Consider the following 8722-nt stretch of genomic DNA (forward strand, 5'->3'; position numbering starts at 1 on the left):
CTTCACAAGTAGTCTCGTACAACTGTATATAAACTTTTTATTTGAGTATGCTTCAAGGTCAAGAACATGTTTTACGAGAAATGCATTTATAGATTTTTTCGAATTACTTCAACACATACATTTTTTTTTCCATTTCTTTTAATTAACAACAGATAAAACCTCCATCACCTAGATAAACTTTATTGAAATTTTGAGATTTTTAAGAGTGAAAGTTCTCTTGTACAAATAGATTTTGATACATTTTAATTACTCAGAAGAGTACTAAAATAAAATATATTTCCTGTGTTGATAGTAACACAAAACTTGTATTAAGAAACTTAGTTTATCATTAGGGGAAAGTATGCACCCTTGATCCTAAAATCCAGGGGGAAAAAAGCTAAACAAAAATTTACGAAAGACAAAATTATAAAACTATTTTAGCGTTTTCTAAATTTATGGTTTTAATAAACTTTAAGAAAGTATATATATATTTTTTATAATCAATATTAGTTTTACAATTATCATTAATTTAGGAGAATGGTATTAACATAATGCGCCCTGGATTTTATGATCAAGGGTGCACGCTTTCCCCTACTATAAAATTTATTTCGATAATCTGTTTAGATTATAAATATATTTTTCAACAAAGGCGTACTTGCCTCTTTTTCAAAATCGGCGAATTAGATTGCTCATATTTCTGCCTATTCTGACTCTGTATAGGGTTTCAAATTATGCATCCGGAAAAACTATAAGTTGAAAAATATATCCGCAAATCCGGAAAAGGCGAATCCCTGTATACTGCACCTATAGTATTAAAGCTTATTACTCAAGCGATTTTTTTAGGTAAACGGATATGTTTTACTTTAAAGTTAATGTATATTAACATATATTTATTTCAGCATTCATCCAATCCAAATTTATACTAATGCAGAAAATATTTAGTGAAAAATGTCCGGAATATATTTTGCCTGGCGTTTGTCTTAACTCTGCGTTAAAATTAGTAGTTTATTTGAAACTTTATATTAATTTTTGTATAAGTTAGGTTAATAAAAAAAGCAATTGCTTTTACTCGTCATTTTTGAAGTAATTGTTACGCTTAACGTGAATAAAAATTTGAGCAAAATCGATAAATGTATTCACATAAAGGTGAGCAATTAGTCTAAAAGTGTTGAATAATAGCAGTTGCTTTTTTTATTCACCCGGCCTAAGGAACCGAAAAGGGTATAAAAAAGATGTTAAAATCATATAAAACAGTTGTAAAAATTATATATTTAAAATTGTGTTTTTTTTACTTAAACTTTTTTAAAAACAAATTTATTTACATGGTAAATAGTTAAATATGTAACAAAAATATTTTTAAAAAATCTATATAAAACATTTTTTTTTAAAAACAATTAACGTTGAAGGCACTTTTCCCAATCAGTTATAATAGCCGCCATCTATAGGACCGATGAGTCAAGCATAGCCTATTGTAAAGAAAACCATATTAAAATAATTAAAAATATTTATTACCGATGGGGATGACGATTAAACATATATTAAAAATACTACGTGATTCCATATTAGTAAAAAGTTATAGCAAAATTAGTAAAAAGTAAAAAATAAGAACAAAATAGAAAGATGTTTTAAAACTACTTAATTTGGTGTTCATTTTTGAAACCAATATCTTTATCTTTAATGAAAAGTCAACTCGTTTAATTAATCTCATTTAAAGAGCAAAAATATTAATAACACTAAGCATAAAAAAAAATGATAGACAATTGTACTATAGTAATATCAAATGCTATATTGGCTTTTAGTGAATGATTAAAAGCAGTTAGAGAAACTACCTGTAATCATTTTTAACGATAGACACCACGGGAAGGTAAGCAAAGTTGGGTATAAAAAAGGGTAAAAAAAAGCTGTCTATCAACACAAAACATTACAACAATAACATCACAACAATTACGCAAAGCAATAGCAAATAGCTTGAGATATTTGTAGGATAAAGTTACACTAAATATTAACAGACATGTGCTTTATATATACATTGCTATAAAAGGCTAGACAACAGACATTAAATATAACAGTAAGGGATTGTCCATAAATTATGCAACGCAAAATATATTTAAAAACTGATATAGGAGATTTTTAGCTCTTTTACACGCCGATTTTCATTAAACTTAATGCACTAATTTATCTAAATATTGAAACTCTGCGAAAAAAACTTTTGAAATTTTTTCTTTTATTGTATAAGTTTGCATTACGTAACTTATGGACAATCCCTAACACCTTTTGGCACTATATGCTGTCTCACACCTCTGCTAACTAAACCTCTTGGCTGGCAATTGATTTTCAGTTATAAAGAATGGCTGGCTAGCATAACAGTCTAGCTCTTCACACACTGCAAGTCACTTGCTTAGGTAGCTTAACAGCCTAGCTCTAGACACACTGCAAGTCACGACACTTGTTTGGCTAGTTTATCGCCCTAGCTCTACACATTTGGCTACAAATTATAACATTAATAACTATTTAAAAGCAGTTATAACAGTAGGCAAAATTACAAAAACTGGTTGCATTTTTTATGTTTTTCTATATATGTTTAATATTAGAACAATAATCATTTATAAATTAAGTGTATTTGTAAATAAAACAATTTTGAAAATCATTTATTAAATCAGTCAAAATTTATGCTATTTTGTTAATGCAACTTTTGAGATTTTATATGGAATTTTGAAACAAATGTTTAAAAAAAAAAAAGTACAAGTGATACATAAAAAGTACAATTGATAATTAAAAGTATAATTAATAACTAAAAGTCATTACATACACCATACAGCTTGTGCTTGCAAACTATGAACATTTAAAAATGTGAAAAACCTAAAGACTATAAATTAAGAACATTAGAAAATAAAACATCTGTGCAACATTTTTCACTGACCATACCTTGAATGGGATGTTTATCAATTTTGAAAAACAAACTATTAAATGCTCTAGTTCTGGAACAGGAAACATATAGTGGACCATGAGAAAAACACAATTTTTTTAGGTATACACCAACTCTGTCAAATGTTTGACCTTGACTTTCATTAATTGTCATTGAATATGCCAATCTGACAGGAAACTGACGACGTTTCAGAACAAAAGGTTAATTATTTTGAAGAGCACAAACTTTCATTCGAGTGCCATTGCATAACCCAGCTTTGAGATCTAAATTTCTAAGTAGCATAATTACATAACTAATTTTTAATTTTAAACAATGAGGAGGCATACCTTGAAGCTGTTCAAAAACTCAACAGGTAAGTTATTTCTTGCATTAAGGTCATTAGTCTCAATTTAATCAGCACTTAAATAAATTTTAACCTCACCCGGTAGACATTCAAGCACTTCTTCACAGATTGATAATGAATCCACATTAGTGGGATTTAAAATGACACGTTTAGAATAAAATATTTTGTTCAGCATCTCCAAAAATCTTATCAACAATAGAAAAATTTTCTCTAATAATGCACTGATAAGGTATTTCAATGCGTCCTTTAAAAGGATCCTCTTCTTTGACAGGTATTGTTCGACTACCAAGTTTTAATAGCCATAGGGAAAACTCTCCTTCCCCATCATGCACTCTCATATTTTCAGTTAATGTAAACTTCTGCACCCATTGCCACTGTAAAGAACATTTTATACATGATTCTACAATTTCAGCTGGTTGTCTTTTTTTCACAACAGGCAGTATTTGCTTAAAGTCACAACCAAAAAGAATGACTTTTCCTCCAAACGGAAAGTTGTTGTTGCAAACATCTTTTAACAACCTATCAATTGCATTTAAGGCATGTTCAGGTATCATGGATGTTTCATCAAGCAAAAAAAAACTAACTTGTCTTAAAAAATGTCCATGTATAGAGCTAGGGGTTACATTACATGTGCTGTTATCCAATATTGGGACAGGAAGTTTGAATAAACCATGCAATGTAGATCCATTTGTAAGAAGAGTTGCTGCTATGCCAGCCCATGCAGCTGTAGCAGATTTAAAACCCTTACTTATGGTTTCAGCAATCAAATAGTTATACGTAAACGTTTTTCCACTACAAGCTGGTCCATCCATGAAAAACAATCTAGAATGTTGATTTTCTACACTTGGTTGCTCATTCAGTGCAGCAAGGATAGGATTACATACATTTAATTGATTAACATTGAGCAACGGTTATAAATTTTCATCAAAATTTTCTATATTAAATTCGAAAAGCTCATCAATAGCAGACAGATTGTAATCAGCCAGTGTTATACCGCTTTGATTAATAGTCTTTTCAATTTGACAAAGAGTAGCTTGTTTTGTTAGCTATTAGAAGTGGGACTGAGCGGTGAATGAAATCTTTCATCATAAAAGCTTTGTATGATTCCAGAGATGTAAAGGATTGTCAGGTTTACAAAAGGTCAAAATAATCGAAAACAACTGTCTAATTTGTTTGAAGTCTTCATATGTAAGTTTTAAAAATAAAAATAATTGATATTTTCATAAATCTAACTGAAGAAGCAAAATTAGAATTGCAAAATTGATATTGGAATTATGATATAACTTCCTGTAAATTTTGCAGAAATAGTGAAAATGGAAGCAAAACTACCTTTCTTTATGTCAACATAAAAAATGTGTTTCATTAAGAAATTCCTAAGCACAGCAATGCTGATAGATCTGGCTTATTTCTCCTAAATAATAATAATCTAGAATAGTATCACTTCTTGATATACAATATATTCTGATTGTCTAGCAGATTTTCGTACATTTTAAGAATGATTAATCTCATCTAGGCTATCTCTTTTATTTATGTGATAGTTACTTTTAACTCATTTAACCATGATGTACTAATTTAGATATAAATTAATTTCTTCTTACCAAGTAACATTTCTTATATTTTGATGACAATTAATTTCAGCTTGCCTAGTTCTAATCATTTCAATAAATTATCAATTATTTTTAAGTTGATAGTATTTGTCCTAACAACTTATTTAAGCCTAACATCGAACATCCAAAAAAAAAGAGAAAAGAAATTAAATAAAAATATCAAAATATTCATAGTCTAATGTAGTAAACATATCTACAAAGTGGTAAACATATCTACAAAAGATAAACAATAATGTTCAAGCAAAATCAACAAAAACCTGCAATCCTAATAACAAAGATATTATTTGGTAACAAAAACAAAAACACAATGTTGAATCTTACTTGGTTTCTCATCTATAAACAATTTAACTATTTAAAAGAAAAAAAAAACAAAAAAAAATCAAAATGCCTTATGTTAAGCAATGTGTTAAAAAAAAAATCAAATGCAATTACTTTAGAATATATATGATATATTCTAAAGTAATTGCATGCTTAACCACTGGTTTACCATTGAGGTCCAATATTAATAAACAAAAATTAAAACAATTTATTAAAATTATTATTCAAAATAAAAAACCTCAAACAATTTAATTTAGGATTTATTAATATCTATAATTTTTTGGCAATGTCATTTTTATCTAAAGTAATAAAAAAGATGAAGCCATTTAATTTTAATTAAAATTTAATTAATTTTAATTAAAATTTATTAACTTTAACAAAAATTTAAAAATCTAAATATATATTCCGATACCTTAAAAAGAAGGTTTTTTTACTTTTTACTACTTTTTTCTTTTTTCTATTTTATTATTTTCTATACCTTTTTTTTTTTTATCTAAAAGAAAATATACATATAGATACAGAGAAATATAATTTACAATGAAATATACGCAAATTTATGTAAATACACTTACATGTCCCCAAATAACAGTCTTATTTTATTTAAAGAAAAGGAAACAGGCTATATAAATTAGAAAAATACAAACAACCAACAAAAAACAAACATTTATTTATTATTTTATAGTAAAATTATATAATGAGCATCATCAATTCCTTTTGAAACTAATAATTTTTCAGCGCGGATTACTGATCTGCGTATAGAAAAGCCTATAAACTACTTTAAAAACGACACTACTACTATTACTACTACTATTAAATTAGCGTATTATTATTTAGATTAATAATATGATAAAATAGATATGTAAAAAAGAAAATAAATTGAATGAGCTAAAAAAAGAGGAAAAGAAAAAACAGTAAAATAAAAACAAAATAAAGTTAATACAACTTCAAATATAGCCGTAAATTCTTAAACTTCTTTAGTTATTATTCTTCTTACTTGACTCGCTGATGGATGGCAAATAATGAAAAGTTCTTATTCTAAATTCGAATTTGTTTGCTGTTTTATCTGTAGTAGCAGGTATAATCCGCCGCATTCAATTAAACACATTATTTAATTGGTTACTTTTTAATTGAATAACTTATAACTTAAGTAATTTTTTTTAAACAAACGATCAGAAGTTAACTTTTTGACTTTAATATAAAATTTGCAAATGCCTTTATCTTCTTTTATATAATAGATAATAAAATTAATTCTTTTATATAATAGATAATTACTTTTAATAGAAAATTCATATCAATAACAACTCTTTTAATAAAATGCATCATTGATTTATAGCAAACCTGGAATGAAAGAACCCTTTTTTAGTCTTTTTATGCATGTCTATAAATTATGGGTATGCATTTTATACAGTCTTAAAAGTGGTATATGTTGGAAAGAAAACGTTTTCACCATATGGTTCTTACATATTTTTTGCTCCACATGACAAGCTTTTTTGTATAACATATATATTTTTTAAAACTTTACAATTTTTTGTTGTTGTTAACTGTAATTAATGTTACAATATGGGTCCTAGCCCGAAATATAAAAATTTGATGGTGGGTCAAGTAGCACTTTTTATATATTTTTCCAATTTTGAATGTGGCAAACATAAAAACCAACTATTTTGATAATGTTTCTTATGATGCAGGATTATAGTAATTAACTTGTTTTTTATTTTATAAAATGTAGTCTAAGAAATTTTTATCAACTACCCTGAAAATATCTACCAAATACTAGGGGAAAGAGTATGGAAGGTCACTGAATCCCTGATTCCGTAACGCTGTAAAGATGGCGCCGTAAAGATGGCGCTACTATCGAAATACAGTTTATAAAGAAATTATTTAATAAAATTATTCAATCTAAAATGTTAAAGTTGTAATATTTTTTTTTTAAACATTTAAATTTTTACTTTAAATTATTTGTTACTTAAATTCAACACTCATCAAGTATAGGTATATATATATATATATATATATATATATATATATATATATATATATATATATATATATATATATATATATATATATATATATATATATATATATATATATATATATATATATATATATATATATATATATATATATATATATATATATATATATATATATATATATATATATATATATATATATATATATATATACATTTGTTTGACTTCAACGGTTTCATTTCAAATCTCAAAATAAATAAAATTTATATCTAAATGATTGTTAAAAACGGGCTCCACGGGAACCCATGAACTTACTAGTATATTTTAAAAACACTATGCGTTGTACAATGTGTACTTCACATAGAATATTTACTTCAGTAAATATTCCATGTAAAGTACACAATGATATTCATAATTTTACAACAAGTTTCTTAAATACTCCATTCATAAAAAAATAAAACTCCATTCAGACCATGCTTTCATAATTACATAAGATTTGATTACAATAAGCACCAAAAAGATCAATTCAGTTACAAAATATTGTTATTAAGAGATATATTCATGGATACGTCAATCGTAGCAATAGCTTCATCTCATTTATAGATACCAAGAAAAAGGTTGTTTTTTTTAGAAAAAAAAAAGATTTACTTTAGCTACGGTTAAAACTGACATGTTAAAATTAATCATTGATAGCAAGATAACAAACACAATCCATTAAAGTTCAACTTTAATTCAATTTTCAAAAAAATGGAATAACGTTATGGTAATACTTTAATTGTGTTAAAGGAAAAAACGTTCAATTTTTAGGATTAGAATTTATTTCTACTTCAAAAGGAGAGAACTTTTTAAAGGTTACGAAAGTTTTAAAGAAAAGTAGAAAAGCGACAGAAATATATATGTCATTGTGATTCCTGCGTTTTATTGTTATCTTTAGGTTTATGGAAAAACCTGAACTCATTAATAAATCCAGCAAATTTAAAATGCAAACAAACAAAAATAGAAACAAAAAATATTTATAAAAAAAAAAAAAAAATTGGATGAAATTGTATTCATTTAGTAAGTTTTAACTTACTATATTGATACATTTATTTAAATTAAACTATTTATTTAAACTATTTAAACTTTAAATTACTTATTTAAACTGCATTATTTACTTTATATTATTTAATTAGAAATTAAAAAAGATTAGCTAATCATAAGATTAGTAATGAAAAATTAGATCATAAAATGTTAGTTACTAAAGCTAATTCATTGCTTTATTTAATGCTTTCTTATCATGTTACAGAAAGTAAATAATCAGTTTTTTAACTTTTTGATATAAAGAATGTTTGTCTTTGTAAACTACAGTTTCGTAAAGTTACTGTTGTGGTGTGTATACTATATGCTATAAAAATTAAAGGTAAGCATCTAAATTATACTTCTTAAGGCTAAGTTTCTATTTTCACCATAGATTTTGTTCATCTCAGCCTTTTTATGATTTGCAATGTAAGTATGTTTATAGGATAACTGACAGTGATTGACTCTATGCAAACAAAAGTGTTACAAAATAAATCCAAAATTCAAATACTTCACAAAT

At 25.9% G+C, this 8722-nt stretch overlaps 1 long non-coding RNA gene across 1 annotated transcript; it reads right to left on the bottom strand.

Annotated features, from left to right (window-relative positions):
• Window positions 1-1225: 1225 nt before the first annotated feature.
• Window positions 1226-5670, bottom strand: LOC136088712 (uncharacterized). Its single transcript, XR_010642416.1, has 2 exons — window positions 5586-5670; window positions 1226-1445 (listed from the first exon to the last, which is right to left on the bottom strand). It is a non-coding gene; the product is annotated as an uncharacterized LOC136088712 (long non-coding RNA).
• Between the last annotated feature and the right edge of the window lie 3052 nt (window positions 5671-8722).

The sequence above is a fragment of the Hydra vulgaris genome, chromosome 12 (assembly GCF_038396675.1).
Source record: "Hydra vulgaris chromosome 12, alternate assembly HydraT2T_AEP".
In the NCBI taxonomy this organism is placed as follows: Eukaryota; Metazoa; Cnidaria; class Hydrozoa; order Anthoathecata; family Hydridae; genus Hydra; species Hydra vulgaris.